Source organism: Amborella trichopoda, chromosome 7, assembly GCF_054954075.1.
Source record: "Amborella trichopoda isolate Santa Cruz 75 chromosome 7, AtrichopodaSantaCruz75HAP2 v2.0, whole genome shotgun sequence".
NCBI lineage: Eukaryota > Viridiplantae > Streptophyta > Magnoliopsida > Amborellales > Amborellaceae > Amborella > Amborella trichopoda.
In genome coordinates, this window is record NC_142342.1 from 10722668 (window position 1) to 10728863 (window position 6196).

A 6196-nucleotide genomic window follows, 5' to 3' on the forward strand; every position below is an offset into this window, starting at 1 on the left:
TATTTGGTGGCAATCTCTATGTTCTCTTCAAAAATTTTGGAAAGCATTAGAATTATATTCTTCACCTCTATCTGATCTTATCATTTTAATTTGAAAACCACTTTGTTTCTCCACAAAAGTTTTGAATTCCTTAAACACATCAAAAACTTTCGATTCTTCTTTAAGGGTATAAGCATATGTTTTGCTACTATAATCATCAATAAAAGTTAGAAAGTACCGACTTTTTCTATGTGAAATGGGCTCAAGTGGTTCACACACATCTGTATGCACGAGTTGGAGAGGCTTTTGTGCTTTCCTTGATTTTCCACTCTTGAAGCTCTCTCGATATTTCTTTCCTACAATACACCCTTCACATACTCCATTTGGTTGCTTGAACCATGGCCAACCATTCACCATTTTTGCTTTTGACAACAATTTCAAACCACCAAAATTGAGATGCTCAAAACGAAAATGCCATAACCATGAATCATCATTCAAAATAGATTTGAGGCATTTCACATTTTCACTTTTGATGTTCATTGGAAACATTCTTTTCTTAGTCATAATCACTTTGGCAATCAAATTGTTTTTTTGGTCCCTCAAGTAAGGGCTACCGTTTTTTATAAAAATATTATAGCCTTTTTTCCAAAAACTGCCCCACACTCAAAATGTTATTTTTCATGTCTGACATATAATATACACCAGAAATAAATTGATGACCACCATTCTTCATTTTTATCAAAATTTTACCTTTGGCTTTTAAGGGTCTTTTTTATAAGTCTCCAAATGTTACATGCCCATGACTTAATTCATTCAATTCCACAAACAATTCCTTTCTAGCACACATGTGATTGCTTGCAGCAGTGTCAAGATACCAAGTATCCATTCGATTATCATTCTTATCATTATAAGCTAATAACAAAGTTGGTTCTTCTTCATAATTTTTCTTTTCAACAAAATTAGCTTTTTCAAATACATCATTTGGGAACGGTATCTACACTCGGAACTATAGTGGCCATATTTTTTGCAATTATAACATTGACTAATAGATTTTCCATACCTTGAATTATTGTATGGCCTTTAAAAATTACCTCTTTTGATGGGATAGTTGTTGGACAGCGCCGGAGCCCTATTTTCATGGGATAGAGGACAAAGGTGTAGGTAAGGTAAAAATAGGGGAGGGTAGTTTAGGTATTTTCTTATTTTTTATTTTTGGTGGGGGTATTTGCATAAAAAATGTATTTTGGAGAGAAAAAGTTTTGGGACAAGTTGCATGAAAAGTATAGTCTAGTTTTTTTTTGTAATTTTCCGAAAAATCAATTGATTTCAAAATACTTTATGGCCGGATCAGGACACTTGGTGATGTTGTTTCCCCAATATCAGTAGGAACATAGCTTGGTGGAAGGCATGGGTGACAGACATAGAATCAACGGTCCCACACCAATAGTCAATAATTGAAGGTGATGCATGGGCTAGGACCCATAACTTCTTCCGCCCCCATAAATCAAAGAACCAGCTGAGGCCAACAAAGCAACATTATCCTCCTCCCCAATGAGTGCTCCTCCAGACCTCAACTTGGGTTCAGGTCAAGAGGTCCCAAGGGATGGGGTGGTGGTGCTAGTGGTACCCTTCCCGGCGCAGGGCCACCTCAACCAGCTGCTCACCTTCGCCTGCGTGCTTGAAGAGCATGGCCTGCCGGTGGTCTTCGCTTGCTCTGAGACCCACGCAAGACAAGACAGGCGGCTCACCGCTTCAGTGGCTTGGATTGCACCTCCCTTCCCAATCTCCGGTTTCACATCCTCTCTTTCCCTGAATTTCGTAATTTGCCACCGGACCCCGAGTACCCCAACAAGTTCCCAGGCCACCTCCAACCTGTCTTTGATGCCACTGAGCAGCTCCTTGCCCCACTTACTACCCTTGTCTGCAAACTCGCGGGCTCCCACCGTAGTGTGGTAGTTGTCCACGATATGCTCATGTCTGTGGCTGCTCGTGCAGCTGCTGAGTGCCTCAATTTCGAGTCGTACAGCTACCATTGCATCAGCGCGTGCTCTGCTGTATGCTTTCGGAGGGGAGAAGATGACCATCCGGAGCCTGTCGTGCCCGGCCTGTCACCTCCTATATTGCGTAGTTTTATAAATGAGAGCTTCATGGACTTCTTGCCGCGCGCTGTGAGGTTCCAACACCTCGACAGGGGATTGCTCTTCAACCCTTCCATGCCCTTGAAGGTCAGTTCCTGAGCAAGATGGCAGAGAGATCGCCCGGTCTCCATGTTTGGGCAGTGGGGCCGACAGTTCTTTTGCGGAAGGAGCATCAAGAGCCACACAAGTTCCATGAATGCCTGCAGTGGTTGGACAAGAAAGCCCAGCAGTCGGTGGTGTATGTCGCATTTGGCACCATTGTATCAATGAGAGCAGTGCAGGTGAGGGAGCTAGCACAAGGATTAGAAGCCAGCGGGCAGCCCTTCCTTTGGGTCCTAAGATACGCCGAAAAAGGGGATGTATTCGCTGGGAGAGAGGCGGAGGGTCCACGGGGGCTACCAGAAGGGTACGAGGGGAAAGGGTTGATAGTGAGGGACTGGGCACCCCAATTGGAGATACTACGCCACCCCTCCACAGGCGGGTTCTTCACGCATTGCGGGTGGAACTCATGCATGGAGAGCTTCACCATGGGTGTTCCCATGGTGGGATGGCCTATGCACTCGGACCAGCCAGTGAACGTGCAGTTACTTACAGGGGTGCTTGGGGTGGGGTCGGCGGTGAAGGAGTGGCATGAGAGGGACGACATTGTTAGGACAGAGAGAGTGGAGAGGGCGGTGAGGAAGGAGGAAGGGGGCAGAGCTGAGGGACACCGCCCGAAAGGCTGTGAGCAAGGGTGGGACGTCCTCTACCGCCTTTGATTCCTTTCTCGAACTTATCTCTCGACCTTAAGACAATTCTATTCGATATTCATTATTTAAGATTGTCTACAAAAAGACAATTTATCTTTTGTACGAGGATGTCTCAATTATTCTTGTCTCTCAAATTTCAAAACGGGTGATTATAAGAGTGTCGTTTGATAGACACAAAGTCTTAAAAAAACAAATTCTTCAATTTGACATCTAATCAGTAGAAATAATTGTAGCTTTCAAAAGATAAATGATCTTTGTAGACATTATTTATTGTATTTGTTGGACTCGGTTACGAAGACCTACATGATTGGCTACAGGTGTATATGTTTTTATTTTATTTTTCTCAGGATCTATGAGCATTAAAAATTGGGAAATTAAAAAAAGAATCTCTATTTTCTTTTTAAATTTAAAATTAGTATAGAAAAGGACAAAATATCTTTGTGATTCTCAAAATCCCAATTAACCAAAGAATCTCTATTTACCTGTTGAAATTTAAAATTAGTACAGAAAAGGACAAAATACCTTTAGGAATCTCAAAATTTTAAGGGCATTTGGTTATTTTATGTATTTTAAAATAATTTTATATTTTTTATCGAATGCACTTTTTATGAGACCTAGGCTTTTGGAAAACATACTAAAGCCTGATCTAGAATCCTCATTTAGAAAGCATTTTAGACATCGAAAAACAATTTTCAATACTGACTAGAAAATTTAAAGTTCAAAAAATTGTATGGATCTTGTGAAACCATGAATACTTATATTTAAGAGCGAAGTAGATAGTCTAGATAATATGTTATGATATACATTATTTTAAGGGCTTGAAATACTAAATTTTTTCTCACTAACGATAATGCTCCAGATCAAGATGATCGATTTAAAGGTTTTTCAGTACCAAAACTAATGTGAGACGTTATTTATTTTGATAGGACTGCATCCCTTTCAAAACATTTTCCGTTTTTATAAATATGAGATGATGAGAGGAATCAGCTTCCCCAAAATTCTCTTTGAGTCTTCTTCAATTATCAACCTCATATCCTTGGTGAAGCGGGAAAACGTTTACTGCGAATGATGACATAATTTTATAATTTCTGATCACTTGTGTAGGAACATTAGCACAGAATTATATACTATCGGTGAGATTAGATGCCCACATTGTATCTCATAATTAGCCATTTTTAAAATTTAAAATTTTATAGTTAAATATAAAAATAGATTTTTAGATAATCCTCATAACATTTTACATCAAAATTATATACCATGATAAAATTTGGAGGTGCACCTTACCTCTACACCTACGAATGCATCTGTATGCCAACTGCACCCTAAAAAAATACTCTAGTATAACTTTCTTCTAGAAAAAGGATTTTTTTATTTTATTTTTTTCTTGAGGAGATGGACTTAACAATAACAAGGGAAATTTATGTACAGACTAAATTTTTTTACCGTTATAACGGACTGGCATGAAAATAGGTTGTTCTTACCTAGAATGTTGGATCCCTAAATTTTTTTTATTTTTTTAGCCAAATTTGCATCCAGTCCAATTTTTTAAACATCGGACCGTCTTAGTTTTCATTCTCTCTCTCTGTCCTATCTCTCAACCCCTTACAAAAATCTCGCTCTTTCTCTCTCTCTCCCCATGTATGGTATGTGATGCGCCACGATATCCCATGAGTGATCTAACAAGATCAATAGTTAGCAAATGTCTTACTACAGTGTTTTGAAAGAACTTTTGTTGACTGAGAGAGAAAGAGATTCTCTGATTGCGTTTGATTAACACAAGATATGTGCATTTGCACATGCCCTAGAGAGGCAATGCCTATAGCAGTGATTGGGTGTGTGATCATGTTGGATAGAAAATCCTTTTTTTTTCAAACTCTCTTAGAGCGACAGATCTAAATGTTCGCAGTTTTGCTGTTCTGATTTTTCACTGCCATTAAGCATCACTGCCATTAAGCACTTCAGTTATGCCTGAAGTCAAGGGAGGTCCTCACCGGTGTTAGGAAGCTAGCATTATGCCTTTGTTACCGAAACTAATGAAATTTCTCACCATTGTCAACCTTCCCGTTTTTTCCTCAAAAAAACCCAAAATCTTTAAGAGAGAGATCTGCCGGGTAATGGGAGTAGGTCTTTGAGAGAGAGAGAGAGGCCTGATAGCAAGAAGAGATAGGAGAGAGAGAGCGAGATTTTTGAAAGGAAGAGAGAGAGGACAGAGAGTAGGTGAGACAAAAAAGAGGAGAAAAAGAATAGAACAAAGACTTCGAGAGCGTAACTAAGGCGGTCTGATGTTTGAAAAATTGGACAGGGGGCAAACTTGACAAAAAATAAAAAAAATTATGAGATCTATTCTTCCAAGTAATAACAACCTATTTTCGAGCCCTTTCGTTATATATTGGTAAAAAAAACCCTGTCCCATACGTAAATTTCCCAAATAACAATTTAAAGAGGGAAAAAGTTTATATAAGGTTGCAACCTTAAAATGTAAAACTACATATTCACCTAAAAAATCCATCGAAAAAGGTTGTTTTAATGTTGAAAAACCCTCTGATTGATCATCTCGACATCGAGATGTAAGATTATGAAAACAAAAAGATTTTGAGTCTCATAAATAATGTATCTTACAACATATTATCTAGACCATCTATTTTCAAGATTTTCATATGTTTATAGATCTACTTGATTTTAACTATGTTTGGAGTTTAAAATTGTATAATTAGATATAAAAATAGATTTTGAGATAATCCTAAGAATATTTTACATCAAATTGTATGTTATGATAAAATTTGAAGATGCGCCTTAATTGCATTGTTTAAGGTTGCAATGGAAACCACACCCTTTAAAGAGAGGACCATACCCTAAAAAAAAAAAAGAGAGAGAAGGTCGGGCCGGGAGCCATCCCGAAAGCTATTTTTTGGCCTGAAAGCAGGCCGAACCAGAGTCTAAAATTGAGTTTTTGGGCTGGGCCAAAGAATTTTGGCCTTTTTTTTTATCCGCCCTGGTGGTAGCCCAAAGTATATATGCCTAGGAGGTCTTATGCAAAGCCTTTTCTGAAATTGTCTTTATCAGGTACTATCAGAAACTCCATTCTCTCAGTGGCATCTAAACACAATGTGTACACCTAATGTGACAATCTCAAGTGCATTCATGATTCACAAAGAGAAAGAATTTTAGGCCAGCATGGATGGCACATATAAGCTCCCCCACAACACCACCCCATCATTGATGTTTACTCAAGTTAGTGTTGGGTTCATGTGGCCTTTAAAAGCCTTATGAGTGCTTGTAAAATGAAATGATAGAGTGGAATCTGAACTCACTGGGAGTATAGTCCCTCGT

General features: G+C 38.8%; 1 non-coding gene across 1 annotated transcript; it reads left to right on the top strand.

The window, feature by feature from the left end:
- Positions 1-1434: 1434 nt before the first annotated feature.
- LOC18444044 (zeatin O-glucosyltransferase) lies at positions 1435-3060 on the top strand. The gene has a single exon (XR_016058920.1). It is a non-coding gene; the product is annotated as a zeatin O-glucosyltransferase (transcript).
- Positions 3061-6196: the final 3136 nt, after the last annotated feature.